We start from the raw sequence: 14353 nt of genomic DNA, 5'->3' as shown, positions 1-14353 counted from the left end.
AGTTAATTAAGCAGAAGCAGAAGTAGAGTTAATACCCATGGTAAAAAGCAGAGCTGTTGCTGTAAACACTGCTTCCTGGCCCAAGTCTGCATCCTTGCATGGGAGGGTGCTGCACAGGACCCACAGGAAGCTTTTGAAGAAGGAAAGAATGGACATTTACTCTGCAGCAAAAGTAAAGGGCATTGTTCAAGGGAACTGAAAACTGGAAGCAGGAGAGTTTTGTGTGAGGATGAGCACACAGATTGTGAGTAAAGGCAAATATGGTGTAGGCACTGGGAGAAGGGAAGCTATCGGGAGTTCAGCCCAGGGTTATCAGCCTCAACTCCACTGCTTTGTGAAGTTGCAAATGAATGGTGATGATGCTGGAACACCATATGCTTTCCTGTTCTGCATGTGGAGCTAAGCAGCTCCCCCGGCTAAAGGGGAACTTCCATCCTAGTGCGGAGTCTATGGATGTTCTCAGCACTGCTGGAGCCAGGGATCCCTCTGATGGAGTGATATCTGTGGGATATGGCTCAATAGACTCTGGAGGATTATCACTGACCCGGATTAGATTCTTGCTGCTAATCTGAAAGAGAAATGCTTTGATTCTAGTTCGTTATCAACCCCTGAAGACATGCAGTCTCTCTGGCTTGCATTTTAACTTGGAATTCTATGGGGCTGCTTAAGCAGGCATGTTCTCAACTGCAAAGCAAGGCACCGGTCTGGCGTTCACTGTAAAGTGTACTCAGAGGAGCATTCCACCTGAGGCATGGGTGTCAGCGGGTGGCAGCCACCCCAATCACTCACTGGGCTGCAAGGAGCATTGTGAAATCAGCACAGCTTTGCTCTGTAATTTTTTTAGTTCTCAAACTCAGCAGCCAGCTTCCTGACGAAGATGGGAGCCTATAGGCAGCCAGCATAGGAGGGTTGTTTCTGTGCAGCATTATGATCCTTAGTACAATCAATGAGCTTGTGCTGGATGCTAAAGCAATTGTAAAGGTTTGCCTGACAGGCACAGTTATTCACTGTAAAAGGTGAATTCTCCTTCTGTAGTAACTGCATAAGGGAATGATTGGCAGGACAGCATCTCATAAGAAGGGTCTGATTGTCCTTTTTTTTCCCTTTCAAGGCCCAGATGCATCAATAATTGACTGTGCCCTCCTTTTGGTGCTCCCCAGAAGCTGGCACACAGTGGGCAGCCCTGGTACAAGTGTGGGATTGTCAGACAGGCTGTGGCCATTCCAAGCTGCTTTGAATGTCCTCTGAGCAGCAGCATGATGGATTACAGCACGGTTCTGGTTTCCAGGCCTCTGGCTCTGGATTGGGATTCACTGGGGTGCTTGTGTGCAGCATTTCTGCAGCCCCAAGGATGTCTGTTTCAGTTATTGTCAAGGAAATAATTAAGTTTGCATTTTGTAGCACTTGACGTTAGTGAAAAGTAATTATTTAAAGGAGTCGTTAATTGTTCAGACCTCTTGACAATGAGTGTTTACGCTATCACTTCTTAGAGATAAGCAGTGTTACTGTTCCTTGCTCTCCATAGAAGAAAACTATTGTTTCACACAGGAGTGAATCACAAAATCAAAGAAAGCATCTTCCCAAAGTACTTGTTAACAAAATACTCAGGAAAGTGCACATTACATACATAGGGCTTAAACATAGGTGCTGCTCTACTGCCTGCAACAGATGGGCCCACTGTTCTAGAAATCTTTCACTAGAAATAACCAGAATTAGAATTATTCCCTGCTCATAATGTATGGGGAGCTGTTACTTGCACTGATCCCAGAAAACAACTCTTTTTTTCTTCATTTTACCAGTAAATAATGAACAACCTTGTCTTACCATTTATGATACATGTAACTGACTATTCATAGATAGTGATAAGTGAACTTTGTATTTTTATCTCTTCTGAGTGCTCTAGAATAACACAAGTTCAACAGTTCAGGCTGAAAATGAAATTAGCAGGTTCACACATTACTGAAGAAAGGCTCTATTATATGGATGCACAAAAGGATAAGAAGTAAAAATTGCACCAATGATGTAATTCAACAAAAAGATATAATTTGGTAAAGTATAAATACAGAGAAACTGAAAAATGAGGAAGAGAGAAAATAAATACATTCATTTTATTTAAAATATGGAAGCTAAACTCAGCTTACATGGAATACTGCTGGTTTATGTGAATTAGTAGAGATGAGGGATATCTTTTCCATATTGTTTTTAAGAAACTTCTGATGGTGATTAATTTTTGAAGTCTAAAGGATTTTATAGTGTTGATAAGTCTGCCTTCAATTAAAGATAAGTTTAAAAGTAAAAGACTGTTAATTTAAATAAAGGTAGTATTCATAATTGATCGCTGCTTAACCTGAATTAATCAGGACTTAAACCTAAGGAATAAAATCCTGATTTCCAGCCACTTTTATATGCATGTGGTGGAAGTAGTCATACCAGCAAGTCCTCGTGGGCATGCAGGTCACAGGGAACCTTCCCTAACAAATGGCTGTAACACAACTTTCTTTCTGCCTATGTGGCATTCTCCCTATGTGGCATTTGCCTTGGTGACCCCATGGCAGCAGAGCTCCATACCACCAGGAGTTCTCCGTGACATTTTAATGGTAAGAATCATTTATTCTACTTAGTTCTGTGTTCATGCGTGACATCCAGCCTGGTGAAAAAAAAAGGTAAACTTTCACAGAGATAACAGCGCCTTCTATGAAAACCAGATGTACGATGCAAGTTGCCCACTAAAATAGATGAAAACAGAAAGACCATTGTTTTAAATATGTCAATTTAAAAAAAAATGTAGTAATCTTTTTCTTTTTCTTTTTCTTTTTTTTTCCCCCCACAGTAACTAAAAACATTATAAACAATGAAAAATTTCCTTTCAAGAATGCTTTTCTTTCTTCCATCTTGAGTGATCCAAGTCTTTTTAGCTAAATGAACTTAATATTAATTAAACTTATTTCCTCTGGAGGAAATAGGCATATGCATCCACCTGGACCAGTTGATCCATTATGTGAAAGACTGCCGCTGTTTTAGCCTTGGGGAATCTCCAGGACTCAGGAAATCATTTTAAACCCATGACTCAATAAAGCACGATAACTATGGCAACTGGAACACATACACTGAGATGCCTAATTGCTCCTCAGTGTTTGTCAGGGGAGGTACTGGGTTGATACTATAGCCTAGAGAGTGGCTATTGTTAATGTAATGTGAAGCTACTGAGACAGGGAAGAGGGAAAAAGCATGTTACAAAGACCAGTGAACAACCCTGGGCCTGGTGTAAGTCAAGACAGATCGTAATCCTTTTCAGTCCTGCTCAAAGCATCTGCAGTCTTGTCCCGTTTTAACTTATGGAGCAAAACTGGTCACTCCATTTGCTTTCTCATAATTAATTTTTCTTGTAGACAAATTGGGAAAATAATGTGTTTCTTTCGCAAAGCCCTTGAGTTGTAGTGTGGAAAGTGCTGTATGAGATTATTATGTTGATACTGTGCTTAATAAAAATTGTCTTGCAGTTTGCCAGTTTGATGATTTCTTTCATTGTGTGTGCTCAAGTTCTTGCTTATTGTAACTGAAAAACAGCTTACAGCAGCAATTACCTTGAGTTTTACTGGGAGTGAGGTAGATGCACACATGCAGACAGTTACTTAAGGGCACCTTAAGTAACTCACTGGAGTGTCAACACCCATAATGATATCTGAGGAAAGACGAGAGAAGTGGAGGGGGAAGCTAGCTGTCTTGCCAGTAAGAACAAACTGAGTTGGACAAGATTTATTAGGTGTATATTACCCAGATGAATGTGATCCTGACTTGAATAAGAGCCAGCAATAGCAAGGGGAGAGGGTCAGGCAGAAAGAAGTGGCTGGTTGGCCTTCATCAACAGACTGGAGACCTGGCAGGGATTAGGAGGAGGAGTAGAATTGTTGGGGTGTTCATTCTTCACTCCAAAATTTAGCATTATGAACTCTAAATGGATGGCCAGGTCAGCTGAAAAATGCTTCTTCCTCTCTCTCCATGCTACATTTCTCTTTCTATGCCAGTGTGTTACAGAGAGTATGGTATTTGTGAACATGATATGATGCACAGAAGTGACTCACAGGCTAATAGGAGCCTGCACGTTTTAAAAAAAAAACCACATTCTGTTACATGACCACAAGAAAAAGAAACATGGAAGGCATTTAGTTTGCTTTAAAATTTCAGCAATGTCAAAGTATGAAGGGCTACATTTTTTTAGCTTGCTTATTTATGAGGTTTTAGTTTTGCCTTCATATAATTTTATAAAGAGACATGGTAAATGAGTTTGTTCCTGAGAGAGCAATCTCTTTATATCTAACTCTACCCAGAACAAATTTTAAATATCTAATGTCCAAAAAAAGTCTTAAAAAATAAATAAATACTAAAGAGCCTAATTTTTACTAAAACAAAACAAAAAGGTTAGAGTCCTTTAGTATTCTGAAATGCCATGTTTCTTTTTTCATTGGACTTCAAATTGCAAAAACAGGTAGTGGTGACTGGAGGATGCTTCCATTCTTTGCCCAGTACATCTGACAATTTGAACTTTATTGTAGCAATCTTCAAGAGCCAAGAATCTGATTTGTAACCCTTTAAAATACAATTTATTCCATAATGCAGGCTCACTCATACTATGACAACCTACCCAGCTTCACATAGAACCTTCATTACATCAACAAATGCTCTCCAAATAATCCACTTCTCTCTCCATCACCAAATGTCCAGCTGCCCTGTGAATAGAAGTGACCCCTTGGGATCTGGCATGCAGCACACAGGGAATAGATACATCTCTGATGTTTTCCAAACCAAGTTGTAATTGGATTCCTTGAATCTTTTGTTTCTGACAGCTTGACTGAAGTTTTATTAACATATAAAATGCATAGTACAAAACATAGTGTGTCTTATGGTCAGCTTTTAATTGATATAGAACTTCATTATTTCTTCATGAATCCCACCTGAAGGTATGAACAGCTTTATTTATAGGACATGATGCCAGAAAGTGTATGGATCCTTTCTGGCCATGTGCTTCTAACATGACAGACTTCTCAGATTAACACAGCTGATTCAGCTAACCTGCTTTTTGTTTGATCACAGTTTCAGAGAGTTCATGTCAGCTGGGGCATATCTGCACTACGATCAATGAGGCAAGTGATTAACAGTGAGAGGACATTGCACCTTTCATGCTCAAACCAGGACCTTCTGTCCTTTGAAACAAGAACCTTTACATCACTCAGTAGAATTACAGTTCTTGTGAGCAGCACTAGAGTGTAGAAATATTGTTGAATTTCTTTGTGACAAATCAGTATTTTTTTCCAGATACAGAAGGTCTATTAAATCTCAAGATTACCAATACTTCTGGCATCTGATTTTTAGTCAGGAAGTATAAACAATGACTTGAAAGGTGTATGTGCAGAATTTTCTATCTGATTTACCAGTAGCTCATTAGAATCTGTCATGCATGTCATATTGACCTTACAAACTTAATTACCTAAGCTCTAAGAAACCATATGCTTCCCTCTCAGCTCCTTAATGTAAATCACTGATAGCACTAAGAAGAAACCCCACAAGATAATGCAAAACACTCTGAAAATTTAGGTCAGAATATGGAACTTCTCATCTGATAAATTGACTAGCATTATCTGCAAACAGTTTGGAAGTAAATGCCTTATTCCACTTGGGCCAGGGTGCAAATAACATCCGGATACTGTGAATCTCATTTTGAAAACTATGAGCCAGGTACTCCAAAAGTATATAGGTTATACCTTGAAAACAGTACGTTTTGAGCAATTTTTATTTACTAGTTTTGAATCAAAGACATGAATTTCATGTGATTGCTAATATGAAAAAAAAAAAAAAAAAAAAAAAGAATGAAACCCCAAAACTGCTGTTCTTAGACAGGTCTCTGAGAAGTTCAGTAGCTCTTATTACTATTTCCACCACATTTCAGGAAGTGAACTGACTTTATTATGGGATTTGAGCCACATAATTCAGCTGCAGCCTTGCTCTGGAGGCAGGAAGATATTTCCCACTAAGGCAGGCTTTTAGCTAACTAAGGTTCTAGGGTGCTCCCTCTGTTCCTTCTGATAGCACCTGTTTTTCCCGTAAGCCATTTAGAGAGTCATGAACATGTAGTAATAGGAGTTTCTAATCTTTATAGCATTTGTGTTGGGTATTTATTTCACAGTTTCTTCCATACATTTTTCCTTCTTTCTTGTTCCCTCTCCACATACCTGGGTGCTACCATTAACAATTGCAAGGGGTAGAAGTGCCCTCCTTAGTTTCTTTTTCTCATCTTCCTTTGCTCAGTGTATGTAAAGAGCAGGTTGAACACTAGATCAAGGGCTGTTGAACAGGGTTCTCCAAAGAAGAAGGAAAAGCACATGGACCAAAAGAAAAATGTAGGTAGTTCTTAGGAGTAACTGGAAATCAATGACTTAGAAGAGAAATATCAGAAAATACTGAGGGATGTGAGGTCACTGGTAGACTAAATGAACTGGGACTCAGTGATCCATGTCTGCAATTGTACAGCTAATGTGAACTCAAGAATTAACAATTTAATTGTTCCACGGAGCCAGTTGATACCCAGTGCTCAAAATCATTGGATAGGAGCAGACATTGAAACAGGAAAGAGAGTGGGCTCCTAGCAACCTGCTGAATCTCTGCTAGAACTGCTTTATGAAGCAATTAGTTATTTTAGTGGAAATTGTCAGAGAACAGAAAGCATAGTGTAAAGAAATTTGAGAACCATTTTGTAGCTACTCCATAATGTAATGCAGAGCAAAATGGAAAGCTCAGAAAATTAAGATGGTTTACTTGTCTTAAAATAGTATTTCTCATCTTGCACAACCCTGTTTCTAAATTAGAAAAGGTTTTGTTTACTTTAGGATAAAATGGAATTTAACCCTTGTTCCTACAAATTAATGTATGCAATTCTTTTAGGGTTGAAGGGTACACAGAAATTTGAGTACATAAATGCTTTCAGGAACATGGTTTTATTTTTTTGATGATGGATTTTCAGGCTCTTTCACAGATCATTTTTATGATCTCCACCACACTCCATTTGAAACTCTTATACCTATTCCGTTAAGAATAGCTTCACAAGAATGAAAAGCTGATGCTTTATCCTCTGGCCACTCTTACCTACTATTTCTGATGTGGCTAACAATGCCAGAAATCAAAGTACAGATTCTCAGAACAGCAAGGCTTTTCATAATGGTCCCTCTGCATGAAAAGTCCATGTGTCAGCTAAGAAAATGAATTTCTAATAATACTTGGCACTGAATGAGTTGCTTGTCTCAAAGGAGTACACCAAGCACAGTTTATTTGATCTTTGTGAGACTGAAATAGGTTTAGACTATTTGAATTATCTTTGTCTTAGCCATCTTCATATCAAGAAGCTTATACTGGATATGATAATCTCAAAATCAACACAGTGATTATTCTTTTTAATTAAAGAAATAAAAACACTAGTGAAATCAGGATTGGTTTTCTAAGTAGTTTCTCTTTGTTACACAGTGAACAAAATTTTCAGCACCTTTTATAAATTCTGGAGAATTTTGTTCTAGTAAAGGTAATTAAGAATTGCTTTCTCAAGGCAGATAAATGTTATGGAATGTTTTCTTTGCACAAAGTTAGCGTATGTTTGTGAAGACGTTCTCTAAAAGCATGATGTCCTTTCCTTTCTAAATTTAATTACCTGGTATCATTTTAGGAATGTGCTACCATGCAAACTCTATGTGATCTTTCAGCATGAACTGTTAATTTGCAATTTGCAGTATTAACAAATAAAGGGTCTCAGTTAGATTTCCTTGCAGTAGTAAGACACAGACTGTAAAGAAACAAATATCTACAATAAGATCAATTTAGAAATGAGTATCTGTATTTTACTTTAGATTTGAAATTGCAATCTTAAAAAATAAATGCGTGCATTGAAAAGCTAATTCATTTTTCTTGGTTCATATGGCAGCAGTTTTAAAAGTCAAGCACTCCTTCACAGGCTGAAGATGAATCAAAGTTCCCTGATTCCTGTAAAAATGTGTGCCTTTACCCTCACAGTTTTCTCTGGATCAGTTCCAGTGCATTGTGACTGTGGGAGCTAGAGAGGAAAACTCAAGGGAGTATTTTTAATCACTTTTACCTCTATTAACAATGTGATGCTATTTCCATTGTTCCTGTTATAAAAATAAGTAGCTGACATGTTCCCCAGAATTGATTACTGTGTTTCAGTCAACAGATCAGCAGGCAAGAAATTGCAGCCTATCAGGAAAGGGAGTGGAAAGGAGCAGACAGAGAAACCTCAAAGGAAAGGACAAGACACTGTGTCTTTTGTCCTTTGTTCCAAGATGGAAATAAACTGTCTCCACTTTTGATAAGCTCGTCTTTTGATCTTTGCTTGCAATAATTAAGGTTAGACACTAAGTTATTTTATGAACTCTTTAAGATTTAGGCTTCTCTAAGTTAACATGAATAAAGAATCATAGAGTCATAAATTATTTGTCCTCTGCAAACAATTAGCTTAAAAATTAGTTTTAAGGGATTATAAGTAATATGCAAATGAACTAAATATGATTGGACTTGGAGATGAGAAGAAATTTCTTTCTGTATAATTCATTTTGCTTCATTTTATAAATATGTGAATACATAAAAATAAATACATACGAAATATATTGGTCTATACATCCATGACCACGTTAGAAACAGACTGTGTCACTCTGCAACAGCTACCCTTTTCTTGAAAGGCCCACCCCCACATCACTACAACCTCCTTTCAGGTAGTTGTAGAGAGAAACAAGGTTTCCCCTGAGCTTCCTCTTCTGCAGACTGAACAATCCCAGTTCCCTCAGAAACTCCTCATAACACTTATGCTCCAGATCCTTCACAGCTTCCTTGCCATTCTATGAATATGCACCAGTGCCTCAGGAAGTTTCTTGTAGTGAGGGTCTCAAAACTGAGCAATGTTCATGAAGTGCATCCTCACTAGTGCTCAGTGCAGAGGGATGATCTCCTTCTGGCTCCTGCTGGCTGCACTACTTATGTTACAATCCATGACACCATTGGGATTCTTGGCCACATAGTCACACTGCTGGGTAGTGTATGGCGAGCAGACAGCTAGTGCCCCCAGGTCCTTTTTCTCTGTGCAGCTTGCCATTCACTCTGCCCAAGGCCTGTAGAGCTGCCTGGGGTTTTATGTCAGAAATGTACAACTGAGCACTTGGTCTTGTTAAAGCTCATACAGTTGGCTTCAGCCCATCAATCTATCCTATCCAGATCCCTCTTCTTCTTTACCCAGCAAGGAGTACCTGTCCAAGCCATGGGCTGCTAGCTTCCCCAGGAATATGCTGTGGGAGACAGTGCCAAAGTCTTTGCTGAAGTGTAGGTAAACCACATCAACAGCCTTTCCCTCATCTATCAGTAAGGCCACTAGATCATAGAAAGAGATCAGATTGGTCAAGCAGGACCTGCCTTTCATGAACCCGTGCTGGCTAGGCTTGATACCCTAGATATCCTGTGTATGCTATATGATCTCATTCAAGATGATCTGCTCCATTACCTTTCCTGGCACTGAGGTCAGGCTGACTGGACTGTAGTTCCCTGGATCCTCCTTCCAACTATTCCTTTAGATGGGAATCACTGAATCACAGATTCATAGAATTACTGAATGGCTTAGGTTGGAAAGGTCCTTAAAGACCACCTAGTTCCAGCTAAATCAACTGTTCCATCTAGTCCAAGCTGTGACCCAGCTTGAAAGTGCAGGAGCTGATAGCAGTCCTCCAGTTTTATCATACCTGGTATCCACTCCCTGATGTCCTGAATGCAGGTCCCAGCCAGACAGCAGACCTCTTGTGAGAGATTATCTGGGCAGCAAATTTATGCCTTGGTGCCCTTTTTGATATTTTCATGCCACTGTTTGCCAGCTGGCATAATTATCGGCATTTTCTTCTTTTTTTTTTTAAATTTTTTTATTTTTTTTTATTATTATTTTTTTTTTTCATGATGAAGCTGGCATTATAATAAGAATTACGAGATTAAGAGCTTCAACATACACCCTACTGCCATGGACAAAATATTACCCTTGATTTGTTGAGATGCATCTTTCTTTGTAGTGGCATACTTTTTTGCCTGTAGATTTGAAAAATGTAATTCCTAGTAACTTCCTGGGGAATGTAAAGGTACAATCATTTATTAGAAAATAAATTCTCCTTTAAGTGATCTAAATTTCAGAATCCTTGCATCTCCAATGGAATATACTCTGCTTTTATCAGCTGAATAAGTGATGCAGTCTAAACAAAGGGTAATAATGTTCAACTGGAATTCCAGGAAAGGAAGCTTAATGAGAACTTCCTGATTTAATCTTGCAAAAATAGAAAGGTTGATAGGATAAATGAATCACTCAGAAGAACAGATCTTGCTTCACTTAATTAAAACAGAACATAAAAATGTCACAGTAACCTTTTGTTATATTTAACAGCAAAACTCACAAAACTGTGTAGAGCATCATTTTCATGCATAAGATTGCAAAGAGTCCAAGAAACAACACAATTTTTTTGAAAACTTATATGAAGTTCCTTTTCATTTTCTGGCGCGGAAGTCACAGTGACAGCTATATGGACATTTCTCATGCAATTTCCTGTATCTTCTGCTTTTGGTGGACCAGGAAAAGAGTATTTTCAGAAGTAAATTTGGAACTTCTGCTCCTGGAAGACATCAGCAAGTCAGAGATGCGTGGGAATTACAGAAAAACAAAATAAATGAACTATTTTGAGCCCTATGAAAACATTTGGTTCAATTTGAGTTCACTTTGACTTCCTGACAGGAATAGTCACTTAAGTGTGAATAAACCCACAGAGAAAGTGGAACTTACTTCTTGGGTAAGATACCTGGTAAGTTAGTTGTAAGTGAGCAAGAGAGATGATCCTGTGCCACTGGGAGAATGGAAAGGAAAATATCAGAAGTCTTTTCTGTATCTAGTTTCTACAAGTTTGTCACCCATAAACACTTCTGAATATAGCCAATATGAAAAGTAGCCTAACTGCAAGTCAGACAAGTGACACATATAGCCTCATTCTTTCCTCCTAACAAGACAGCAGGAAAATGCATTAAAAATGTGCGTGTGCTACCATAGCCTTAATAGCAGCAGCAAACAGAGTATCCACAGGGCTGCCAGAGGCCATCCCTACCAGAGGAACAACTGCTATGCATTTCCCAAGGGCCTGGCATATGCCCTATCCATCAGATACCTTTGCCTTATGTACAATATGTTTATTTTACATTTGAACATAGACATTTCATCTTCTTAGAATCAACTTTTTTTGCACCAGTCTGGTAATTTGCATCTTCTAAGTAGTTCCAGAATAATAGAGCTCTGTTCCATGGTAAAATGGTGGATGGGAGCCTTTATGCTGTCGTGCTGAGGTCTGGCATAATTATTGGCATTTTCTTCCGGTTTTTTTTGTTTGTTTTTTTTTTTTAAATCCCGGGTTTTTGGTTGGTTTCCTAGTTTGTTTTTATGTTTTTTACTATCTTCTGGTTTGTTAATTTCTTTTATTTTCTTTGTGCAGTTGTAGATTTTTCAGTTTTTCTTTAGAAGGATATGAAGTTGCTAACAATGGGGGAGCAGATAGATAGACACTTCAGGGAATAGGACTGCTGTGTGCTTTTGTGATTGAACTGAGTAATGACGCCAGAGGAAAAGAAGAGGCAGAGCTTGTAAAGTAACACATCTGTACATGTAAAAGAGCCTATGAAACTGTCTAGGGGTGGCCACAGATGATTGATAGCATCTGCACTTGGAAGACGAGCAGCTCCAGTTAATACTTCATTAGCTAACATTCACCTCTATTTTACTCATTACTGATCCCACAGACAGCTCCAAGACAGAATTAACCAGCTTACTGTAAACATTTGATTTTTCACAATACCATTAAGTAATGAATAATGTGGTGAAGATGGAAGAAATGAAAAGTAGCGCAAGAGAATTCCAGACCATGCTGATGATCTTCTCTTGTTTTGTACTGATTCTGAGACAGTGAAAGATTACCTCTCGCATTTTAAAGGCAATAATCCTGAATAACACTAGAAATTAGGTCAGTACAAGTGAAAATAGGAAACATATCAACAGAAGCAAACTTACAGTGATCAGCAAAGAATGTGATCTCATCACTCCCCACTGTGTCTGAAATATCTGGGTGTTTCAGACAGCTGTGAGAGATGAGACACCCATCTGTGATGAGCTAAAGATGAGATGAGATCCTTAGAGTTGAAATGGAATTGCCTACATTGGACCAAAATGTCCTTTATGGGAGGGTGTGCTTTGACTGCCAACTATCTGTTTTGCTTTGGTACTTGAAATTGGTCTTAGATACATCCCTTCGGAGGTTTAGCTGCAATTGCAGATATGTTTCAAAAGATTCTTCCATTTCATGAGAAGAAAAAAAAAAAAAAAGATGAAAAATAAAAGGATCATATTCATCATGTACACATTTGCAAGATATATTTTTCATACATACTTAGTAGTTTGGGTAACAATTTTCTTAATGTGGAGACTTGCAGAAACACATTACAGTGCCTTCACATCACCACTGTTTTTCCCATCAGTTTTTGATTACTAATTATAAAATACAGGAAAAACATTCACTTTTAATTATTGCAAGTAATTTCTCAAAAGTCATGAACTGTCAAACTACTATAATCTACCTAAATATTTTACAGCTTTCCTAGGAAAATTTCAAACTAAAAACCTATTTTGGTTTATAGCTATAATTTGAGATCAGAAAATGGAGGAGATCTGTGTTTGAATGTATGAATTCAAAGCTAAGCACAATGAAAAAGGCCACATCTATCTGTGCTATTACTGGATTACAGAGCCTACAAATCTGTATAAGGAAACACATTTGTTTGCATTACTGTGATACCTTTCAGTGGAGGTTTGCATAGCACACCACAAACAATGTATTTGGTCTCCAAGTAATTTTAATGCACAGGCTTTCACTTCACAGTAAGAGAAACTGAAGCAAATGGGGAGGACAGGCATTTTAACAGCTACATTCTGAACTGGCTGAGAAAACTGAACAAAACCTGGAAGCCATTTCCTTTTCTTGGAATTTACCTTTAGGCACCACCCACAGTGCCCCATAACTCCAAGACACACCTGGTTCATGCCTTGTTTTCATTCAATTGTCACAAGAGGAAAAAGAACAAAAAGTCCCAGCACAGATTGCATTTGATGTATGAACTTGTATTTGGTGTATGGTATGTACTCAGGAATGCATCCCATGTAGTTTACTTTTGCCTTATCACTTATCACCTTATTCACTTTTGTGGTTATGTTATTTGAAGGTCTTGGCGCAGGGTGCAATCTTGCCAGTGCAGCTATACCATTCTGTACCACATTACCAAAGTAATTTTAAGTATTCAAGTATATTTATTTCATTGTCATTCTAATGCTATAATTATCTGCAGCTTGCATGCACTGCTAACAGATGTTTTGGTCCTTGTGTCCAACATTATGCAATAAGACAGTGAGTCCCCAGAACTCCATGTGTCAGGAACACAAAGTACTCTAAGATAGTTCACTTTTATATTTTCTGGCATTTAGTGATGAGTAAACCTCCAAAGGGTTTATAGGTCCACTAAGCTTAGGCTAACTATCCAAAAATCTGATTCCTAGAACTCAGTTTGCTCAAACGACAAAGCCAGGCTAGTTACATAATTAGAGTAGTGGTACCACTGAGCAAGTGAGAGAGAAAAAGCTTTTTCATGTTTTCCAGAACTGTCCTCATTCAGTTTGAAATCAACAGAAAATTTCCCTTATTTTTCCTTTAATTTTTCCTTTTCCTTTCACTAGCTGGTATTTCACCCCTTGTATTTGCTATTGTTATCATATTTGGGATGAAGTTTTATCTCAGCTAATTCCACATAACAACTCTGACTACAGCTGAAAGATGGCTCTTTTGTTTATATATACCTGCATAAGTACTTTGATGTAAAAGTTTGTTTGGAAATTAAATAAGGATTGTCTGAAACGAACAGATTTCAAATGTATCCTGAACAGAATATTTCTTGATATGGCAATTGAATAGGAGGGACTTCATTTGGAGGAGTCTGTTTAAAGAAGCATTTGAAGTCACAAAAAAACTTCCTGTGATGTACTGCTTACTGATATCAACTGGGAGGAACATAGTCTGCAAAAGCAGATTCTTTTTTCTCACAACTTCAGCAGTATCAAATATTAGGAAAACTAAGTTTTGCAAGGGTGGGACAGCAAAACAATTTAATCTGTTTTAAATGACTTTATCCCCTTTGCACATTATACTGCACCTTTTTGAAGGATTAAGCATAGGTAGGTTGTTACTTTAGC

The 14353-nt window shown here is 38.1% G+C and overlaps 1 protein-coding gene across 9 annotated transcripts in view; it reads right to left on the bottom strand.

Annotated features, from left to right (window-relative positions):
• The window catches only part of DLC1 (DLC1 Rho GTPase activating protein), a 223602-nt gene that overhangs the window by 37017 nt on the left and 172232 nt on the right, over positions 1-14353 (bottom strand). The gene's annotated exons all lie outside the window — the stretch shown is intronic.

Source organism: Coturnix japonica, chromosome 4 (assembly GCF_054131305.1).
Source record: "Coturnix japonica strain WE chromosome 4, WE-NBRP24, whole genome shotgun sequence".
NCBI classification, from domain to species: domain Eukaryota; kingdom Metazoa; phylum Chordata; class Aves; order Galliformes; family Phasianidae; genus Coturnix; species Coturnix japonica.
This window is presented reverse-complemented; position numbering and strand designations above follow the sequence as displayed.